The 23,716-nt window shown below is 41.9% G+C and overlaps 1 long non-coding RNA gene across 1 annotated transcript; it reads left to right on the forward strand.

Moving 5' to 3' along the window:
- The first annotated feature begins 364 nt into the window (after nucleotides 1-364).
- LOC142831277 (uncharacterized) lies at nucleotides 365-23,309 on the forward strand. Its single transcript, XR_012906986.1, has 3 exons — nucleotides 365-469; nucleotides 2,536-2,664; nucleotides 21,378-23,309. It is a non-coding gene; the product is annotated as an uncharacterized LOC142831277 (long non-coding RNA).
- Nucleotides 23,310-23,716: the final 407 nt, after the last annotated feature.

Here is a 23,716-nt window from a genome sequence, read left to right on the forward strand (position 1 = left end):
TAATGATAAAACATACATATATGGCTGGTTCTCACTTACCCCATGTTATTTGTAGATGTCTTTTCCTGTTTGTTAATTAGGTCTCAGGACTTCAGTCATTAATATAAATCATTAATACATTATGAATAAAAGCTGTACATGTGTACAGGGGCACTTAACTGAATAATTAAAGCACTTATTCTAAAGCACCAAGTACCTTAGATAGTAGGGCTTCATTTGTGTAATAATCTATTGATTGACATTCAAAACTACAGTATCAATGATGATTTCATAGCAGTAATTGTGGTACATGACAATAGAATGAAAGATGGTCATTTGGCATCATGACTATTCGTCAGTATTCAATGGATTTGATCTGTGTTTCAGGTGTGGATCTGTTTCTCTGTTAGTGCATCACTCAGCTGGTCGAGATTGTTGAAACAGGTGACTTGATGGCCTCTGGAACCTCTGTGGCTAAAGGATGATCGGGGTAAATTCCTGCAACTTAACTCCTTTTGCCTTTTTGTAGGAGTGACATTGCACCCAAACGTGGTAAGGGATGGAAGCATGGGGTGGAAAGAAAAACATGACAGATGTGCATGCAACACAGAGAGTGAATGTTTAAGGTTTACTTGGTTCTTCCACAGTGCAGGGGACTGGGCATGATGAATTCTCAAGATCCCTCTCAAGCCCATGGTACTATGATCCAATTGTAACCCACTCTTTCCTTCCTGGCTAACTTGGGAGCAGGCAATGCTCACTTAAGTGCCTGGACGCCTGATGGTTTGAAAATTAAGAGATCCGGAGTATCCCAATGGTGATGTTGGATAGTTGAACAGGATGGAGAGGGGCTGTTCTCAGTAGTGACAGATGGTAGAACAAGGAGCAATGGTCTCAAGTTGTGGTGGGAGAGGTCCAGGTTTGATATTAGGAAAAACTATTTCACTATGAGGGTGGTGAAGCACTTGAATGGGTTACCTAGAGAAGTAGTGGAGTCTCCATCTCTAGAGGTGTTTAAGTCTCGGCTTGACAAAGCCCTGGCTGGGTTGATTTAGTTGGGATTGGTCCTGCTTAGAGCAGGGGGCTGGACTTGATGACTTTCTGAGATCTCTTCCAGTTCTATGGTTCTATGATTCTAAGATCCCCTATCCACCTTACTATAGTCCCTTGCTTCTACAGGAATATACAATGGTGGTATCTTCACCTGGCTGGCCCCCAGACAAACTTAATGGTGTGCAATAAACTGGATCTAACACCAAAACAAAAATTATAAATAATATACATCTAACTGATTAAATCAGAATTCACACACTTTAATGACTTAAACAAACAGGCTGCGTCTAGACTGGCAAGCAGCTGCTTTTGCGGAAAAACTTGCCAGCTGTCTACACTGGCCACTTGAATTTCCGCAGGAACACTGACAATCTCATGTAAGATCATCAGTGTTCTTGCGGAAATACCATGCTGCTCCTGTTCGGGCAAAAGCCCTCTTGCGCAAATGCTTATGCACAAGAGGGCCAGTGTAGACAACGCGGTATTGTTTTGTGGAAAAAAGCTCCGATCGTGAAAATGGCGATTGGGGCTTTCTTGCGCAAAACCGCGTCTAGATTGGCACAGACACTTTTCCGCAAAAAGTGCTTTCGTGGAAAAGCATCCATGCCAATCTAGATGCTCTTTTCTGCAAATGCTTTTAACGGAAAAACTTTTCCGTTAAAAGCATTTGCAGAAAATCTTGCCAGTCTAGATGTAGCCACAGAGTTTAACAGACTAAAAGTGAATAAAATCCATTAACAAAGCACACAGAAATAAATGAAACTTGTCTAACTGGCATTTACACTGACACCATTTATCCCACCCCAGAGTGTATACTCCTCTGGATCTCAGAGTGCCAGACACTTGCTGGCATAGGCATACTTGAAGGTCTGCAGCTGGAGTGGAGACAGCATTGTGAAAGTTGTGTGTGTGTGTCAGTCCAGGCAGGCAACAACTGAAAAATTCCCCCAGCACTGGAGCAGGCCCCACCAAACGCTAGCAGCCCTGGTTCACTGGGCAGATCACTCTGGCTCTCTTCGGATTCAGTCTTCTGTGTTCCGTTACTGGCAGCATTTTCCCAAACAGCCACGGTCACTTACAGTTACTTCTATGCAGTTCTTCCCAGTCACAGGCACATCCTGAGTCTCTCCCCTTCAGGGACAATCACACCCACAGCCCCTGGAGCAGCCTGCTAGATCCAAGCCCCAGCAGGCTCTAAGCAGATGGCTCTCACTTCCAGCAGCAGCTCCTGGGCTATAAAAGACTCCACACCAGCAATCTGTCTCTTCTCTCCAAACTGGAGCCCGCCCCCCCCCCCCCCCCCCCCCAACTCTCTCCCTGCACCGCCTGGAAAAAAACAGTTTTCCTTCCTTTTTTTCCCCAGGCATCCTGGGAGTTGTAGTCTCTAGGGATAAATTGCAGCACACAGGATCCTCCCAGCAAAAGTCAGAGGATCACTCTATTATTCTATAAAGAGCTGTCACCAATATGCAAACAAACTCTGTTTCTCTGCTTTCCCACCAGGTTACTGTGTTTTGGATTTCAGTGGAGGAAAAGTTGCTAAGGCTGAAACCTGGACAAAATGGAGATAACTATGGATCCAGGGATCTGCCCAGAAGGACAGAAGAAAACTACTCCTGCATATTTCACTGGGTATGTAAGTCTGCTTCTACTCCCCCCTTCAAGCCCCTCCCTCAAAAAAAGGTAAGCAGTACCAATATCTTACTGGCTAATTCCCTTTTCTAGAACCCTGGGCAGCAGTGGTGGTTTCAGATTGTTTGTTTCTCCCAGGATGGCTGATGAACAGTTTGTGATTGTTTCTTGTGTTTCATGAACTTCACACAAGTTGTCCTGCTTTTCCAGCTCTGGTGCATACTACTTAATGAGAACTCTCTAGGGATGCCAGCTAGCAGAATGTGGCCTCTTTGGGTGGGATGGGTGGACAAGAGTACACGTGCAATTTTGCACTGGTGATCTATCCAGTTCCAGCTGCACAATAAGGTCTTCTCTTTAAAACCCTATATGTCATTGGACCCATTCATTTCAGAGATTACCTTCCTCTTTATGTCTCATTTTGAAATAATCTGCTGGGGAACCTTAGATCTCTCTGTGTGCCAAAATGTTTGATTTTGTGAGCTCTCAATGGGGCATAGTTGTTTCAAAAGATCTGGTATTTTTAATTCCTCAGATCTTTCAGTAAAGCTATAGAAAACAATAAAAGTAAGTTTCATTTACAAACCTGTCTCAAAGTTCCAAATGCTGAGATAAATAGAATTTAATTTGTTTTCCTGTAACTCAAATTTGAAAACATGTGGACCCATCACCCACAATTTGAATTAGATACTCTTTATTTTATAATATTTAAACTAAGCATTTATTCTGATACTTGGTTTCTCTATGAAATCTGACAAATTGTCTTTGGGTGTCTATCTACTTTCTTTTCCTACTTGTAAATAAACATGAAATCACTCCATTATAACGCTTGGAGTCTAATTTATTATTGGTTTTGAAAAAGTTCAGAGAACTACTTTTAGAACAAACCATGACAATATGTTTTCATGTTTTAGGTCAGTATAATGGAAGCTAAGTTTGTGGCCTATCTTAAATGTCATGTCCTGTTACTACTGGTGGACGAATAGGGATGCAGGCCTGTTGTAGCAGGAAATCTTACTGACACAGGGCAGATTCATATTGGCAGCAAAGAGCTAATGTCTACTGACTGTGTTAAGGGCCTGTTTGATATATTTTAAATTATTTCTGCAATTTATTGTCTGTTACTTTCTACAGAAGCTCTTGAATATCTGCACAGAACAAATTTAGGTGCCAAACCACTATATTATAATGAGACAGGCTGAGATTTTTCAGGATATTTGATTTGGTTTATAAAATATAGTTAAGAACAAGAAACAAAACCAGTTAATGTTCAAACAAATTGATTGGACAGGTCTTCAGATATTGTAAATTGGCATTGTTTCATTGACCTCTGTGCTAAATATTTGTGAGGACTTATTTACAGTTGAAATTTGCTTCGATTTCAGCCATTGGTGAACAAAGCAAATACTCTGATGTAAACCCTTAGCATAGACAGGATACATTATAGCAAATCTCAATCTGCACTCATGGGCTCCATCTAGACTGGCATGATTTTCTGCAAATGCTTTTAACAGAAAAGTTTTTAACAGAAAAGCACTTTTTGCGGAAAAGCATCCGTGCCAATCTAAACACGGTTTTGCGCAAGAAAGCCCCGATCGCCATTTTCACCATCGGGGCTTTTTTGCACAAAACAGTTTTCAGCTGTCTACACTGGCCCTTTTGCGCAAAAGCATTTCTGGAAAAGGGCTTTTGCCCGAACGGGAGCAGCATAGTATTTGCGGCAGAACACTGACAATCTTACATTAGATCGTCAGTGTTCTTGCGCAAATTCAAGCGGCCAGTGAAGACAGCTGGCAAGTTTTGCCGAAAAACTTGCCAGTCTAGACGCAGCCACCAAGTTTATCCTAGTTTTGAGCACACATAAGAAGAGAATTGGCAGGAGTAGCAGTTTTTCATTTCCCATGATATGGCTGCACAAGTAGCTGGAAACTGAGGCTATATTTACACTACACTTCTTTTTCGGAAAAAGGTATGCAATTTGCACTCCACAAATTGTATACCTTTTTCCATTTGTTTTTTTCAGAAGACTTTTCCAAAATTTGGCCTGTCTACACTCGGCCAAATTTTGGAAAAACCTTCTCATTTGGAAGAGCCCTTCTTCCTCATAAAATGAGTTCGCAGGGCTTCTGAAAGTTCGCGTCTGCTCTTCCACAAAAAATGTCAGAAGAGCAGATGCATTCCCTGGACATGGTGGAGTTTTCCCAGGATACCTCTAGTAGCCCAGAAAAACTCTGTAGTGTACATGTAGCTTGATAGTTGAAATCAGGGCAAACCCCCAGTGTGGACAAAATCTAAGGCTATTCCTCACACTCAGCCCTTCTAAAGTCAGAGTTTAGAAGCGTCATCTAATTTGCTAAGACTCTTGGGATGGACAATCATGAGCAACTCAGACTCAAATGAAAGAATAATCATATAGATCTATTGTTGTTTTATTGCAGCATTCCAAGCCTGTAGATGTACTATGGCTTGTCTCTTCATTAAAAGTAATTTCAAATGATAGTGTTTCAATATCTACAAAGATCATTTTCTGAGTTTGTTTCCATCTGGAAAAACTCTATCCTCACCTGATATTAGTGCTTGAACAACAGTTTGAAAAACAGAAACAAATGAAGAGAGATGTGGAAATAGTAAGCATTTCCATAGTCCTAGTTCAAGTGTATAAACCAATCTTCTCTAGGGAGCATTTTTCCACGTTAATTCATTTATCTATAAGATAACCAAAACCATAGGGCTATGTCTACACTGGCACCCTTTTCCGGAAATGCTTAAAACGGAACCGTTTTCCATTATAAGTATTTCTGGAAAAAGCGCATCTACTTTGGCAGGATGCTTTTCCAGAAAAGCACTTTTTCCAGAAAAGCGTCCGTGGCCAATGTAGACGCGCTTTTCTGGAAAAAAAGCCCTGATCGTCATTTTCGCGATTGGGGCTTTTTTGCGGAAAAGACTACTGTGCTGTCTACACTGGCCCTTTTCCGGAACAGTTTTTCAGTAGATCGTCATTGCTTTTCCGGAAAAGCAAGTGGCCAGTGTAGACAGCTTCCAAGTTATTCCGGAAAAGCGGCTGCTTTTCCGGAATAAGTGGCCCAGTGTAGACACAGCCCTGGTGTTTAACTTTAATGAGGCATTAGTTAACAATTATATAAAACACTAAAAACAAGATGTTGATGAGTCAAAATATGGAGAAGATGCACATGGAGTGAAAGAATATTTAACTACAAAACTACGCAGATTTATAACAAAAAGGGGGAATTTATAAAAACGTGCAGTATAAAAGTTGTTACACATTTTAAAAGATCATGTTAGGGGAGACATGTAATAGGTAAAGAAACCAGGAGTACTCATGTGAAATGGGGCACTAGGGATTGTTCTGGCTCTGTTGATAAATGAGAACATTTTTGGTTTTGATTAAAATGTGTTTTAAAATAGTGTGGAATGAGCCTTCCCCCTACTATGTAATTTTGCATTCCCTGTGATTTATGAAATCTCATTTTAATTGCCAACCAGTGGTTCCTCTCATATATGTGCTTGAGCACTGTATAATTCCACAGACAGCTAAACTAGCACAATTGCAAAAAGGAACAGAAGTGTTCAGAAAACAAGATGTATTAATCCTGAAGAATTGGTGACATGCAAAAAGTACTCCAGCTCTCATGTGACGATGAAAATGTCATTCATTTGTTGGAATGCACTGTACCATAAAAATACTAGCACGCCTGACCTAGCCATGGAAGTAGTTTGCTGTTTTATAAACGTCAAAAGGAAAACTTAAGGTAGAGGGTCTCTCATTTCTGCATAAGATGGTGTCTTGTGCACACCTTTGTTCCCAGTCATGCAGTTTCCCTCCACTTTACTAGCATCCTGTGGCAATTACAGCAATTACTTAAATAAGTAATAGGGAATAGGAAATGGAAGAATGATCCTGTCCTTAAAGCACTAAACTGGGACTTGAAAGTGCTATGTTCAATCCCCATTGATATTCAGGGGGACTTGTGCTTTTAAATCATGGAAGTGCTTTTGAAAATCCCATCCTAAATAACTAGCCATATAATAGGTCTATGGCAGAGCTGGGGTCCATATACAGAATTCTTGAATCCTAGCTCAATGCCCTAGTGACAAAACCATTGATCAATTAAGCAACTGTTTTATGTTAGCTAAGAAAGAACTGTTCAGTTCTCTCAGACTATATCTACACTCAAAGACTCTCTCATGTCTTTTTCCTATAAGTCTAATTTACTGTAGTTTATGAAATTAATGCTTCAATCCCATGTTAGATACTTGTGAAATGTCCTGAAATGGATATGGCCCATATTTCAATTTTATTTGTTACTTCAAATAATCGCAACTCAGATGTCACAATACATAGATTTTTTTCCTCTGTAAACTATTAGCTTTTGTATAATTGGTCAAACACCTAGGCTACGTCTACATTGGCATCCCTTTCCGGAAAAGGGATGCTAATGAGACGAGTCGGAATTGCAAATCTGCGGGGGATTTAAATATCCCCCGCGGCATTTGCATTTACATGGCTGCCGCTTTTTTCCAGCTTGGGGATAAGCCGGAGAAAAGCACCAGTCTAGACACGATTCCCCGGAAAAGGGCTTATTTTCTGGAGAATCGCGTCTAGACTGGTGCTTTTCTCCGGCTTATCCCCAAGCTGGAAAAAAGCGGCAGCCATGTAAATGCAAATGCCGCGGGGGATATTTAAATCCCCCGCAGATTTGCAATTCCGACTCGTCTCATTAGCATCCCTTTTCCGGAAAGGGATGCCAATGTAGACCTAGCCCTACTGTTTCCATCATAAGCATGTCTCTTACATGTCTGTCCTTGCAAAAAGACATCCTTGGGGAACATGTGTGATCTCTGCCTACAAAATGTGTGGGTTTTGGTATTTATTTGTTTGCTTGTTTACTTATTGAAGTAAATTCAGTGACATCAGCCATTTCTGTGCAATTGGAGAATGGACCAAAGTGCATGTTTCCCATTGTAAATGCAAAGTTTTAACCACGTTACACTTATTCAGGGACTCTTTTAAGGACTAATGCTCTGTTCCATGTACTACTTTTTGGTTCCTATTTCTCTTTTAATATATATCTAACTGAATTACTTGAATTGCAAAGGGTACATTAGTACATATACACAATTTTCAGTATGGCTGAGTTACTATTGCTGTTGGAACCTTAAATTTTGCAATTTCAGGGTTTCTGTAGCTCTACGTGTTGCAATTAGAGTTTTCTGCAGCTAATAATACATACGATTTGTTTATGATGCCTCAGGACTTGGATACCTTGCCTCTGGCCAGCTATTAATTTGCTAGTAAATATTGCAGAAACCCACAAGCACAGCAAATGGAATCAGAAATTTACACACAGTGGAATGTAGTGTGAAGTGTGACTGAAGAGTACTGGGGTATGTGGAACACTTGAGGGATCTAGTTGTTGAAGGAATTATCTTACTGCTGACTTATTCAGAAGGGGTGGAAATATTTTTGTTATAGTGCTTCAAATGCTGCTATAAGTGGTTGTGCTATGATGGGTGACATGGCGAAAAGAATTGTGCAGATCACAGTTTAGTGACTAATGCAGCTGATAACCACGAGCTGCATGATAAGGCATGTACTTAACAATTAGATCAAAAGAGTCTGCTACCTGCTACCTGCTACCTCTGTTTCATTGTTGTACCTTGCACATTTTACAAAGAAAGAAAGAAAGAAAGAAAGAAAGAAAGAAAGAAAGAAAGAAAGAAAGAAAGAAAGAAAGAAAGAAAGAAAGAAAGAAAGAAAGAAAGAAAGAAAGAAAAAGGCCAGCTTCCGTGTACAACTTTCTGAAATAAAAAACACATGTGCGTTTTACACATTAGGATATTAGTATCTGGCTCAGACATGTAGGAAGAAAGGCTAGATGATGAATGTGCTTTAATTGGACCACAACTTCATTATTTAATTCATCTGGTAATAACAGGGAATATTATGATTCTTTCTTTAACTGTTTCCTGCTGATGGAGGGCAGACATTAGCTTCTGACCTTCCATAGCTAGTCCCAGTCCCATGGCCCTCCCTTCATACAAAGATTAAAGGGCTGTGGAAAGGGGGCTGTCTCCTAGCTGGTCCAGACACGAGGAGCTCTTACCCTCTTTTTCAGCTTCTTTCATGGATGCCTTCCCCTAAGTCCATTTCCAATTCCAGTTTATTAAGGAATTGGATCCTTTTTGGAATGATTGCATTAGACACCTGCCATGCAGAAGTGCCAGCAATTAGTTTGGCTGCTTCTCCTCACCCCAGCCAGCTTCTCAGATAGTTAACAGTTCCCTCCAGGATATCAGCCAAAAACCCATCTGCTCCCCAGCTGGAGATGCGTACCTCACCATCCCTGAAAACTCAGGCAGTAAATATAATCTCTTTGGTGGATAGTTAACAATCCTCCATAATCCAGATGTCTCATGTCTCCTGGCCTGATGAATCCATGGAGGCCTTTAGGCTTCCTAACAAATCCTCCACTGAAGTATTCCAGACCAGTTTTTTGTACCTCCATGGAAAAGGTCCTGGATATGCCTTTTGTCTTTCTGTCCTGATGATTAAATCAACCCACTAACCCAATCACAATTCGTTTTCAGCCCAGTGCATAGTAATCAATCTGAGCGGCTGTTTCCTGGCTGCCAAAACATCTAAAAGGGGTATAAGAGTGTGCCCCTCTTGCCATGTCAGTTCAGTTTTGTCTCACTCTTGAGGCCCAGATATGAACTTTCAAGAAAACTGGCTGCATGTTTGTAAGCCTACTATGAGCCATTGCAAATGTGACCCTTCCCCTTGTTCTTCATACAATGTCCTTTCACTTCTTTCATTAACAGAGTGAATAGTTCAACGAGTGGAATTAATTAAACCCTGTGGACTGCTCTGATTGCGTGGCTGAGTTCTTTTCTGCCTCACTCCACCTATTCTCTTTTCCTCTGGTGTGCCCTGAGGCTACCTCTACACTGCACAGTTGTTTCGGAATAAGCTATTCAGGAATAGTTATTCTGATATAGTTTGTTTTGAAATAGCACATCTACACTACAAGGAAGCCTCAAAATTAGTCCGAGGCAGGCTTCCCTAATATAGACATGCTATCTCGATTTAGAGTTCCAGGAGAAATAACTTAGAATGGCCCTGGTGAGGGGCTATTTTGAAATAGCAGCAGAGTGTCCACACACACCTTTTTTTCAAAATAGCTATTTTGGAATAGGCATTATTCTTCATAGAATGAGGTTTACAGAAGTTGGAATAAACCGTGTTATTTCAAAATTATTTCAAAATAACAGAATTGCTGTGTTATTTGAGAATAAAATAACTTTGCTATGTAACCACACCCCAAGAGTCCATACAGGGAACTTGGGCCTTCTTACTTCAGTCATCATATATCATCCCTATTTTACAAACATTTTATCATGAACATTACTAAATGGGCATATAGATCTCCACCCCATGTCTTGTCCCTCAGAAGTTGCTAGCATGTAGCTCAGCTGGAATCCTACCACGTACTCACATATATTTGTATAGTCTTTGAGAGAGGTCACTCCATTGGTGTTGCCAGTAGAAACTATTTCTGTCATTTGTCTCCAAGTCTAGTAAACTTTCTCTTTCTGTGGGGTCTCCTTTCCGCCTTCCCCCTTGTTGTTCACTTCTGGATTGTTCTGTCTTTCCATTCTGTGATTATCTCTGTTGGCTGGATGATGAGTCAAATGACCCAGCAGTCAGTGTCCCTGGTTCTTTCAGTTTACTTATCCTTCTTGTGTAGTAGGCTCATGCCTCTGCATCCCCCTCAATTCCTTTAGGGATGGATCCTCACAGGAGTGCCCGACCAAGTAGTCCTTGACTAACCTGTCATACTCTAGTGCTTGCTTTCTCTGATTTGTGATCCATCTCCTCATGACAGTGCCCCCATCCTTCAGATTGCAGCAGTTCTCTCACCTCTTATTGCTGCAGGATGGCTACTTTTAGATCTGCAATTGTGTGTCCATCCTGCAGCAAAAAAACTTCAGGACCAGACTTCAAAGAGAAACTGCTGAGCTACAGTTCATCTTTAAGTTTGACACAATCAACTCTGGATTAAACAAAGACTGTGAATGGCTCGCTAACTACAAAAGCAGCTTCTGCTCTCTTGGAATTCACACCTCCAGATCAGCTGCTAGAAGTGGGCCTCATCCTCCTTGATTGGATCCACCTGGTCATCTCCAGCCTGATCCTGGCCTGCATATTTATTCCTGCCTCTGGAAATTTCCACTACATGCATCTGACGAAGTGGGTCTTTGCCCACGAAAGCTTATGCTCCTACACTTCAGTTAGTCTATAAGGTGCCACTGGACTCCTCATCGCTTTTGCAGATTCAGACTAACACGGCTACCCCTCTGATCTTTAAACTCTGTTATAGTTCTAGCCTTCACAGCCTCCTGTGGCAAGGAGTTCCACAGGTTGACTATGTGCTGTGTGAAGAAGAACTTTTGCGTATTAGTTTTAAACCTCCTGTCCATTCATTTCATTTGGTGTCCTCTAGTCCTTATATTATGGGAACTAATTAAGAACTTTTCTTTATTCACCCTGTCCACACCAATCATGATTTTATAGACTTCTATCACATCCCCCCTCAGTCTCCTCTTTTCTAAGCTGAAAAGTCCCAGTCTCTTTAGCCTCTCTTCATATAGGACCTGTTCCAAACCCCTAATCATTTTAGTTGCCCTTTTTGGAACCCTTTTCAAGGCCAAAATATCTTTTATGAGGTGAGGAGACCACATCTGTACACAGTACTGAAGATATGGCGTACCATACTTCCCCTCCTCCTTGTTCCGCTGGCTTCCCCCTTCCAGCTCCCTCCTCCCAGGTTTCCACTTTCCCTCTCCCACCTCCTTTTCCCAGTCTCCCCAGAGGTTAATCCCCCGATCCTCCAGTTTTGTTAAATAAAGAGAGTTTCTATTTTTGAACCCACGTGTCCTTTATTTTTTTCCATCAGGAAGGGGGGCTAGGGAAGGGTAAGTGGAAGAAGGTGAGTGAGGAATGGGGCACGAGCCCCTGATGGGGAAGACTGGGGTGGCTCTGCGGGCTCCTCGGGGTGGAAGCTCTCCTGCAGGGCCTCCTGGATCCTGACAGCCCCCCTGATCATCCCTCCCAGATGGCAGCCTGCAGCAAGTGCAGCTGGGCTGATGGCCGAGTGCTGTGATGTGCCGAGTGAGGGCATCCAAGTCAGGACTGCTTTGCTGTCTCTCATCGAATTAGACAAGCAAGTGGGGAACCCTGAGAACTGTCTGTCCAGGGTGGGGGTCGGGTCCCTTTAAGCACAGCCCTCAGCTAGCCTGAGGCAACAGCTCCACACTCCGAGTCCTAACCTGATGCCCTGCCGGCACTGGTTCTGGCCAGCCTTAACTTCTGTTCAGGGTCCACTCAATGTGGACATGCTATTTCGAATTAGCAAAACGCTAATTCGAATTAGTTTTTAGGTCTAGATGCACTAATTCGAATTAGCTTAGTTAGAATTAACTAATTTGAATTGTTAGTTCAAATTAGTGCTGTAGTGTAGACATACCCAAAGAGAAGTCTCTGGTTCTTACTCACCACAACCACACACTTCAGTTGGTACTGTCTTTGTTTGTTTGCTTTTTATTAGTTACCACAAGGTCCCATATTGCTGTAGGCTGCATTATGCTCTCATTGTACATTATTATAGTGTGCCTGCTTTTTTGTAATGTGTGTTAGTCCGATTCACCCCGAGGAGTCACACCTGAGGCCTTGCCATTCAGCTAAAATCATACATTATTAACATTGTGTCATATACAGAGTTTATTCCTTCTTCCCTCCCTGCCCCCTCGCTCTGAATCCGCTTTGTGTTCAGAGTCAAGGAGAGAGTTCTACTCCTTCCCATGACAAGCCCGACTGAATCTTTCATATCCTGCTGCGCGTGTTGGTTAAATGGTTAAACTTGCCATGTTCTTGCAGTGCTGTCCTTGTTTATCTGCTCGTGCTGCCTCCCATAATCACTATCGGTATGGAACGCTGGCCACATCTTCCCCTTTTTTGTCACGGACTGTGCTTCTGGACCTTATGTGCCCAAGTGCAAAATACCCATCACAAAGGCAGCACCTGGAGTGTGAAATTGAAGATGTCCAAGCCCATAGTTGTCCAAGCCCATGAGATGCCCATGTCCAAAGTAGTTTCTTGGATGAGAGTCCTCCAAGACAACTCCTGTAAGCTTATTCACAGTAAGTAGAGACACTCATCTGTTTCTAATCCAGTCTAGTCTAAGACAGAGGAGGGCACAGTGTACTGTGTTTTCTTTTGCTGGCAGGCAAACATGCAATTCAAGAGACTGGTATTGTCCATGGAATCCACTCTTGTCCTAAATAAGGGTATCCAGCTGGGCCCCCTACTGTGCTGTGAGTTTTAACTAATCTGTAGCACCAGGTCCACAGCTACCTAGTGTCAGACTCCTGCTTTCTCTGGCATCTGTCTCCACCTCTGGGCTGTGTGTGTATTAGGAACCAACTCCCCTTGATGGATTAACCCAGTGCTCCCTTCCCCAAGACCAGCTCCTCTTTCTGCCCCACCTCCATGTGGGGTGCTGGTCAGGGCAGCTATAGGGTATAAAGGGTAAAGGGTTTGCTCTTGTAGACGGTGGCCTCATGACAGCTGCATGTGTATCTGTACAGTCCAAACTCCTCCCTCCAACCATGGATTAGGCTTATGTCTGGAAAATCCAAGTGGCATGGCTCATTTCCCCACTCTCTGCTAGGAACCGACTATCATGCAGTGCTCCTTTCCTGATGCAGCCGTCCCTTTCATCACTCAGCCATGCTTCAGTTTCCCCATTCTCAGCTGTGTCGGGTTCCAGCTGGGATCCAAGTTGCAACCACGTGGAGCTGTTGGTTGGTGTTTTAGCCACTACTGTAATAATCTGTGTGTCATTGTCCCACTAGACAAAGGCAGTTAGTGACCTCTATGGGTAGGACTCCCAGCTCGCATTACAGAGTCATCTGCATGAAGCAGACTCTTCTGTATAAGCTCTCTGAAGACAGACTGTTGCCTATCCTTGTAATATAAATTACATACAGAGGAACTCATCCTACCAAATGCCCTCTCCCTGCAAGGATAGCACTCTCAGGGCTAGGCTACTTTACCATGCTACATCAGTGCAGCTGCACCTGTGCTGCTCTACCACTACGGTACATCAGGTGAAGACGCACTGTGCCGATGGGAAAGTATTTCCTGTCTCCATAGCACTAGTGTGGACAGCCCTTAGGTGGAGGTAACTTGTGACACTCAGAGTAGCTTTTTCACATCCTTGTAACATGAGTTACACAAATGTAAGTGGTAGAGTAGACAAGCCCTCAGTGACCTTTAGTTTCCATCCCTAATTTCCTTCTGCAAGCTGGATCAAAGGTGTTGGATCTGTAACAGTTCACCTGCTACGAAGATTTACGCTTTATTGCCTGCTGCCACTACTCTCACCCTGAACCCATGTGTGGTGTGCAGAAAGTCATTGGGATTGATTGTATATATTTTCTGGAGATGAGGAGATGGGAGATCTTGGATCAGAAATTCCAAATCAGGTACAAGAGGCAGGCTGGTGGTATCATGTTGATAGATTCTTCCAGAGCTCAGGTGATGCCTTCCTCCTCCTACAGAGGAAGTATGTATGGGGGGGAGGGGAGTTGTCAGTACTCCTTTCCCACCTATCCAGACAATGGCCTTCCCCCTAATTTGAGTTTGTGAGGGTTATATTCTGGCCCACCCAGAAGTAGACAACCATCAGAAATCTCTCATTAGACTGTTTTCATGAGCTTTTAAGCTTTGTATCCCCGGGGGCTCGTCTACACTGGCCCCTTTTCCGGAAGGGGCATGTAAATTTCATGAGTCGTAGTAGGGAAATGCGCGGGGGATTTAAATATCCCCCGCAGCATTTAAATAAAAATGTCCGCCGCTTTTTTCCGGCTTTTAAAAAAGCTGGAAAAGAGCGTCTACACTGGCCCCGATCCTCCGGAAAAAGTGCCCTTTTCCGGAGGATCTTATTCCTACTTCAAAGTACTTCAAAGTAGGAATAAGATCCTCCGGAAAAGGGCACTTTTTCCGGAGGATCGGGGCCAGTGTAGACGCTCTTTTCCGGCTTTTTTAAAAGCCGGAAAAAAGCGGCGGACATTTTTATTTAAATGCTGCGGGGGATATTTAAATCCCCCGCGCATTTCCCTACTACGACTCATGAAATTTACATGCCCCTTCCGGAAAAGGGGCCAGTGTAGACGTAGCCCGGGAGTTTAGCTTAACTGGGTGCAGAAACCAGATGTGGAATTGTTCCTCCAAATCTTTTTGTCTTCTCCATCATTATTATTCTCCCATAAAGACTAATTTCCCTATTAAAAGTCTCCAAACTACAAGGATAAATTGAAAAAGAATACAATATGAGGTGAGGCTACTTTTACAGCATGAAGAAGACACCAAGATGCCACTGGCCATGTTCAGTGGGTGAATTTTTTTGCACTGGATTACACCAAAGAACAATTTGTCCCAGTTCATTTTGTGTTAATTCATTTAGCATATTTCATGCATGTTCTTCTGCTCTGGTATTGGGCTTTCCCCCAAGATAAGCCAAAGCTTTTATCACCCATTTAAGCTTAATTTTATATCAGTTGTGAAAGAAAACCAATGTTACTCTCCCTGGTGGCTACATTATTCAGTTAATCAATTAGTAGGCACCCAGATTAATTAAAAGCACTCCTATCTGCTTTTGGGCACAGAAAAATAGTAGTGCAATAATCCCTTTAACTGAGCTCTATGGGATAACACTTGTTCACATTAATTCAGACTGACACTCCTGAAACATTATTTATATCTTCTCCCTGTTGTATGGCACTTTTTTATATTTACATGTGAAAATCAATGTTTTTGATTTGACAAATGCCAGCCTTTCCCAGTGTTATAAATCCTGAAAAGAGCTTTAATTGACAGATGGTATTCTTGCCAAAATCAACCTAATGAAAACATTGATGGAGTTTATTAGTCAAAGGTTATTAATATCAATTTCAATACTAACTGACCTGGCAGGAAGCTTGATAAAACAGAGAACAGTATTTCTCAAAGGAAAATAATACACTTAAAAAACCCTCCGCAGGAGACACAGGACAGCGATAGCTGACAGGTTTGATGTGGCAACCATATTAATTTTTTTTCCTTGAAGGAAAGGTCACTGACTTTAGCATGCCAGTTTTCCTAGAGCAATAAAAATTCCAGTTCTCTCAGTACAAACATTTTCTCTCCTAATTTGATACATCATTTCTTCTTAATGGGGAAGGGCACATTCTTATATCCTCTTCCCATCGTATTTGGAAAACACTGTGCCGTTTAGGCACTAAAAATGACAGTGGTGTGTTGGTGTACGTATTTTCTTGATCATAAATATATCTTATTCATACTGGGGATATTATATGTGTTAGAGGGAAAAAGTGCATGCAATACTACATGAAATTACAATGAACAAATCTAGTCTCTATCCGTCGTATCTAGTATGACTATTGCATATTATGTTGTAGTAACAAGTGAAGTGCAAAGTGGATTAGAAAGATCAATAAGAAGAATTTTAAAAAATCTTCAATTATTTTAGGAAGTATTTGGTAGGGGTTGATATTGTTTTTTCTGTGTTTGTTTGATACAGCCTGTACTGGGTTACTGGCCCTTTAAGGCAGCAAGCAGTACTTTGAGAGAACAGTGATAGAAATGTAGCCGTGTTAGTCTGGTGTAGCTGAAACAAAATACAGGACTATGTAGCACTTTAAAGACTAATAAACCATCTAATAAACCATCTAATAAACCATCTTGTTAGTCTTTAAAGTGCTACATAGTCCTGTATTTTGTTTGAGAGAACAGTTACCCTATGCTATGTGTCTAAGGGGAGTGGATAAAGTTAAAAGGGGAAAAAACAGTCATTGAGACAAAGGCAAATAGTCCTGGGGAATGGTTAGGCCCTGGTCCTCAAAGGAACTCAGGTATTTGGGTCAACTGCAGTCTACAAAACTGTTGCTGAGTCCTGTATGCAACTTAACCCTCCTAGTGCCTAAGTTTTCAGAGTAAAAATTCATTTGGGTCCTATATTCCTGCCTCCAGGTGCATGCATTGCTGCCTCCCACTTGCCATCCATGTGACTCCCACCTCCCTTAAAGCCCAGCTCAACCCAGGAACTGTAGGAAGTTAAGCATGTGCCTGCCTACCTCATGCGTGGGGACCAAGCTGGTAGGTGTGTTCAATGGCCAAATGTCAGATTGGGTCAGATTCAAAACCTGAGTGGAAAAAGATCAGCCCCGTCATTAGAGCATTCACTTGGGATGCGAGAGACCAGATTCAATATTCCCCTATGTCTGCTCTGCTGAGAAGGAAGGATTTTGACAGGAGTCTTCTACCTCTTAGGAGAGTGCACTAGTCACTGAGCATTAGTGCACTAGTCACTGTTTCATGGTGAATAAACAATTAAAGAGTAATTTTACTGGGGGACTGAACTCTGTGAGACTCCCACTTTCCACATGAGTGCACTAACTACCTGGCTACTGTTATATAAAGAGACAGCAAGAGGACATGAGAAACAAAAGATCTATGATAGGAGAATAAAAAACTATGCCTCCAAAAACCATACTGATGAGTTCCTTTGGATATTCCTTTAAAAGGAATAGAAAGAGATCTAGATAATTTGTCATCATTGCACAAGAGATTAAAACAGAAGATGACTGAGGTCATGTGGGAGCTGCAAATAAACCCATCCCCCATTCATGCCTTTTTCTATTTAAAGTTTTAGTAGAATACTTTTGTTAAGGGAATGAAGAATGGGCATGTCAAGGTGAAAAATGGTGCATGAACAACAAAGTTTGAAACATGTTGTGTAATTTAAAACAACAGTAAGTTCCTTTACAAGATTAGGAGTCTCCACTAGCTAAACTGAAACCATGCCACCTAAAATCTCTAACTTTCCAAGGCAAAGTCTTAGGACCTAAGCTCAGTTTGACCCTTCCTTGTTATTTATTTTACCATCAGCAACCTCTTTGATATTTTGCCTTTCTTTCTCTCTATTTCACTCTGGTTTGTAGTGGTTCTTCCTGGGACTTTTCAAGGTCTCATCTGACAGTTCCTCTTCTTCCCCAATCACCCTTGTCCTGGGCACGTTTTGTCCTTGGCCCAGTCCTGCCAACTTTTCCGGATGGCATTCATCCAAGGGTTCTAAAAGAACTCACATGGGAAATTGCAGAACTATTATCTGTGGTTTGTAATCTATCCTTTTAATTGGCTTCCCATACCTAATGACTAGAAGATAACTAACAAGACTTCAATATTTAGAATCTAGAGGCGATTCTGGCAATTACAGACTGGTAAGTCTAACTTCAGTACCAGGCAAATTAGTCAAACAATAGTAAAGAATAAAATTGTCAGGCACATAGAAGAACATAATATCTTGGATAAAAATCAACAAGGTTTCTGTAAAGGGAAATCATGTCTTACTAATCTATTAATGATAGAGATGCAACATGAGGACAAGGGGGATCCAGTAGATATAGTATACTTAGATTTTCAGAAAGCCTTTGACAAAGTCCCTCACCAAAGGCGCTTGCATAAACTACATTGTCATGGGATAAGAGGGAAGGACCTTTGTTGGACTGAGAACTGGTTAAAAGACAGGAAACAAAGGGTAGGAATAAATGGTAAATTTTCAGAGTGGAGAGGGGTAACTAGTGGTGTCCCCCAATGGTCAGTCCTGGGACAAATCCTTTTCAACTTATTCATAAATGATCTGGAGAAAGGGGTAAGGAGTGAGGTAGTAAAGTTTGCAGATGATACAAAACTGTTTAGGATAGTCAAGACAGAAGCAGACTGTGAGGGACTCCAAGAAGATCTCACCAAACTGAGTGATTGGGCAACAAAATGGCAAATGAAATTTAATGTGGATAAGTGTAAAGTAATGCACATTGGGAAAAATAACCTCAACTATATGTACAGTATGATAGGGGCTAATTAGGCTGTGACAAATCAGGAAAGAGATCTTGGACTAATTGTGGATAGTTCTCTGAAAACTTCCACACAGTGTGCAGCGGCGGTCAAAAAGGCAAATAGGATGTTAGGAATTATTAAGAAAGAGATAGAAAATAAGACAGAATACCTTACTGCTCCTGTATAAAACTATGGTACGCCCACATCTTGAATACTGTGTACAGATGTGGTCTCCTCACCTCAAAAAAGATATTTTGGCCTTGGAAAGGGTTCAGAAAAGGGCAACTAAAATGATTATGAGTTTGGAACAGGTCCATATGAAGAGAGGCTAAAGCGACTGGGGCTTTTCAGTTTAGAAAAGAGGAAACTGAGTGGGGATATGATAGAGGTATATAAATTCATGAGTGGTGTGGAGAGGGCTGATAAAGAAAAGTTATTTACTAGTTCCCATAATATAAGAACTAGAGGACACCAAATAAAATGAATGGGTAGCAGGTTTAAAACTAATAAAAGAACGTTCTTCTTCACACAGTGTGTAGTCAATCTGTGGAACTCCTTGCCAGAGGAGTCTGTGAAAGCTAGGAAGCTAGATAATTTCATGGATGTTAGGTCCATCAAAGGATATTACCCAGGAGATAGAAATGGTGTCCCTGGCCTCTGTTTGTCAGAGGCTGGAGAAGGATGGCACAAGACAAATCACTTGATCATTGTCTTCAGTCCACCTTCTCTGGGGCTCCTGGCGCTGGCCACTGTTGGCAGACAGGCTACTGGGCTAGATGGACCTTTGGTCTGACCCAGTACGGCCATTCTTATGTTCTTATGTTCTGATTTTCATCACAAATTTCATGGAACTGAGTGTGTTTTGTTAGAATTCTAGTTCCTGGAATCTTGTACTTACATGAGAATAGCTGCTTTAATTTTAAAAAGAAAAGTAAGTTTGTAGCTCTCATGCCTGCTGAGAAGAGTAACATTTTCAAAATAACTTTAGTTAATTGGGAGCCATGGTTCTGATGTTTAAAGAGACTTAGGTGCCCAATTCTTTGGGTTTTGCCACGGATTTAGCTCCTAAGTCATGTTAGAAAATGGGAATTAGGCTTTTTGTGATTTTGAAAATGTTACTCTTGATTTGAAAATATGACCTACCTGTACCCTGAAAGTGCCAAAGACAGCAGAAAACTAAAAATGGTGATCTTTAATATCTAGTGATTTGTGCACCAATTATTGCAAAGTCAACTCCTCCTCATAGGGTTCAAGGGTGTTGCCTTTCAACACTCCTTGTCCGAACTGGATCTGGTCCTTGCTTCTTAAACCCCCCCGGTTCCACAGTTTGGCACATTTCACTGCTTGATAGCATTTGCAAAGGGGACTGTGAAGACGACCAGGACTGTCCCTTCGGTATCTCATTCTCTTGTTCACCAGGACCTCAGGGCTTCTGTTGTTAGGGTTTCTTCCTTTACTTTATACTTTTCTGATTTCCTTGTACTTTATTCACCCCACTCAGCAGTGGTATGGTTTACAATATTTTCCAGTACGAAGTAAAGCGATGAACATTTATATTACTGATCCATCATGATTATTTTACTTCTGCACAAATTGTGTCTGCTGGTTAACCATCATTGGTGTCATCTGCCACATGCTCACTTTTCCAAGAAGGCAGAAGACACTTTTATTGGTAATACCTTGCAAAGAAACCTGTTACATATGAAATGGAAATAATATTACCATGCTGCAGAGAACAATTTTATTTTCAAGGAAGTGACAGTGGTCTATTAAAACAACAGAATAGCTCATCTGAAAAGTTGATATATGGCAGCAAACTAGGGATCTCTTTAATTAGTATCATGTTGGATTTTTTTAAAATTTCTCTCCATGACTAACACTCTGTCAGCTGGTAAATAAATATTTTACAAAAATGTAATCAGTAACTTCAGCATTTACATGTTGTACGGCAGTAATAATATTGGGAAATTAGATTGTTCTAAGCCTGGATTTTCAATCCTTCACAAAGCAAAGGTAAGGCCTGGCACATTTTTAAAGATTTATATTACAACAGTGCATTTAGTAATAGTAATAAACTGAGTAAACATTAATATTTCACAGTAATGTGCATTTGGAAGGAGGCATAAGTTAATCAGTCACTGTGTAAAGTAAACCCACATGGATATCAAGACATAAGAGTTCTGAATTGGTCTTACTTTTAAACTTTAGTATTAAAAAGAATAAACCAAATTTTATATTATATTAACAAATGGCAATATCAATTCATACAGAGAAGGAGAAGTCTTTAAGAACAGTTACAATATGTTCCTTAGTATCATTAACATTTTGTATGGAACTGGTGTAGGGCCAAGGGGAGACTTGTTATCCACTCCAAAGGATTTTGCATCCAACCCTGTTTTCCCTGTGTTTAGACTTTGGATGTTTCATTTGCATACTTTGTTTACATCTACAGTTTTCTGCTATTCAACCAGCTTTATGTATGGTCAAAAACTATTTTACAAATAATTTTGTGAAAGATTGTACTGTCAAATGATTTGATAATTATTTGTAATATTTTCCAATGCTCAGCCCATTTGATTCACTACCATTATGCTGAATAACTGTATAATATTTATTACACTAGCTTGAAATGCATATTTTTTTAATCTACCAGCTGAATGTACAATTAAAAATGGGTTAACACTTAACATTTAGATATTTAATTTATGTTTCTAATATTTTCTTTAATTTTCAGTTTCTTCCTTAGAACCATCCAGAGCTACATTGAAGATTGAAAGTTTAGAAGACCCAGGCTTACTGATGTGTGCTTCAGTTCCTGCTGTGACTTTTACCATTACTCTATTACTGCTCTTTCAGACTTCCCCTAGGTTTTAGTTATTCAAATGCACACATCCAGTATTTTCCTTTAATGAAATAGGTGCATTAAAGCATGCTACCCTCCTCTCTACTTGGGGAAGCAAAGCTGTATAGATTGATCAATGACTTCAAGTTCTTCAAGTCAGAAACTATATCTTAGTTAATGTGAGGAAAGCTCCTAACACAAGGTTGATACTGTTAAAATTAACAAAAATACAATACCAGTTACAATTACTGTTGGAAAATATAACATGCTGTAACAGGCTTTGACCAGCCATCTGCCACTCACTGGTCCTATTGGAGTCTGCACCCTCTCACATCTAAAGGACCTTCCCCCAGCCTACGGAGAGGGGTCACAGAGCCGAGAGGGGCCACAGAGCCTAGAATGCCAAGTGATTATGGGCAACAAATAAAAAGGAAACAGGGACAGGTATGGAACTCAAATGCCTAAAATGAGGGAGCCAGACAGGGACACCAAGCAGAGAACTCCAGACAGTGCTAACTGCCCCTAGAAGGCCTCAAGAGAGCTAGCGGATGCCACCCAGTGGAACTCTGCACAGATGTGTGAATGGATAGAGGAATAGAAATAGCCCCCACACAGTCTCAGGCCCTTCCCTCAGCCAACCTCTATTCCCTGGACTTGTAAATTGCCATTTTGGCTATAACCAGGAGTAGGTTGACGAGGAGGTCCCACGACTTTGTGGGGACATGGATGGGGTAGATTAATAGGTGAGGGGAGAATTGCAACCAGAACCTAAACAAGAGATTCTGGAGGAGCTGAAAGAGGGGCTGTAACCTGGAGCGCTCAAGATAAATATGTGCCAGGGGTCTCCCTCATGGCAAGTGCTGGGAACAGGGGTGAACCACACCAAGTACGTGCCCGTGCTCACTGTGCCATGGAGGATTTTCCAGCTAACATCCCCAGTGGGCCACGGAACCAAGGTGGAGTAAAGGCTGGCCCATCAGAATTCCCCACCCTCTGTTGGAGGTAAGAGATCCAGCCATTTGTCACCTGGGCGGGACACAAGGGTGGAGAAGTGAAGAAAGAGACGCACAAGTGTTTACAGCTGACTTTCTGACGTGGTTCAAAACAGGAACAACTGCAATGCAGACATCCGGCTTGAGTGATGAGGGGGAGGTGGTTGGGAAAGCACGTGGAGTTGGGGGCCAATGGAGAGAGCCAGATAGTCAGGGCTGAGTGGTAGGTGGGGTGAACCCTCTCACAGGACCTGGTCGAGGTAAACCCAAACAGCAGGCAGCAAAGCATCACTTACCTCCTGATGTACATGCTGGGAAGTATGAAGGACGGAGAGCCCCATGCACTGGGTGAGTACTGGAGGAACCACTCAGTCTCACCAGTGGTAGTCCAGGAGGTCTCCAATCCTGGTGATTTCTACCAGGATCAACCTATGGTGCACCGAGGGGGACTTCACCTCCTGCACACAAAGACGGGCATTTAAAGTGTTTGTGCCAGGTCCAACCTATCCCCATTGCAGTTCTGCCTTTCAAGTATATTAGGGGCTATGTGGGCAGGCAGACTGACTCTGTTCCAGTTTTTGCTGGGTCTGGGAGCTCAGACTCTTCCACTCCACCCCGCCTCAGACAGGGGCAGCTACCATCCCACACTTCTGTATCTGAGGCAGCAGTATGGGGTGACAAACAGCCAGTCTGCGAGGGAGCTGGTTTTTTAAACTGGCTTCCCTCATGGATCAGGTCCCGCCTGGCACCCTACACTGCTGCATCTGATAGATTTAACAAGTTACGTAGTTCACCGACTGCAAAAATGTATGGTGAAACACAAACATTTTGAAAGGGGGGGAGGACATGGTGAATGAGCTAGATAAGGTTCACTAGTCAAGATACTATTTAGGATTCAGTTACAGGTGATATCACTGCACAAATTTAGCCAGTATAAAGCCATCAATAACTATTACTAATGAAAGGGTAGGATAAGGAAGACAATTAATGATTAAGTCTAATTGCGCACGATAGCCATTCAGAAGACAGGACAGAGGCATCAGCGCAGCGTGACTGGGGGCTCCTCAGAAGTGGGCCCAGAGCGCACTGGCTGCCAGCCCTACCCACACAGTCGAATAATTCATGAGGCTACTCAACTATTCAATTAACTGATATTTAACATCCCTACCGGGGGCAGATTATCCCATAACTTTCTTCTCCAAGATTTGCTCAAAGTTCTTTAGACAAATCTGTCACTGA

Source organism: Pelodiscus sinensis, chromosome 13 (genome assembly GCF_049634645.1).
Source record: "Pelodiscus sinensis isolate JC-2024 chromosome 13, ASM4963464v1, whole genome shotgun sequence".
NCBI lineage: Eukaryota > Metazoa > Chordata > Testudines > Trionychidae > Pelodiscus > Pelodiscus sinensis.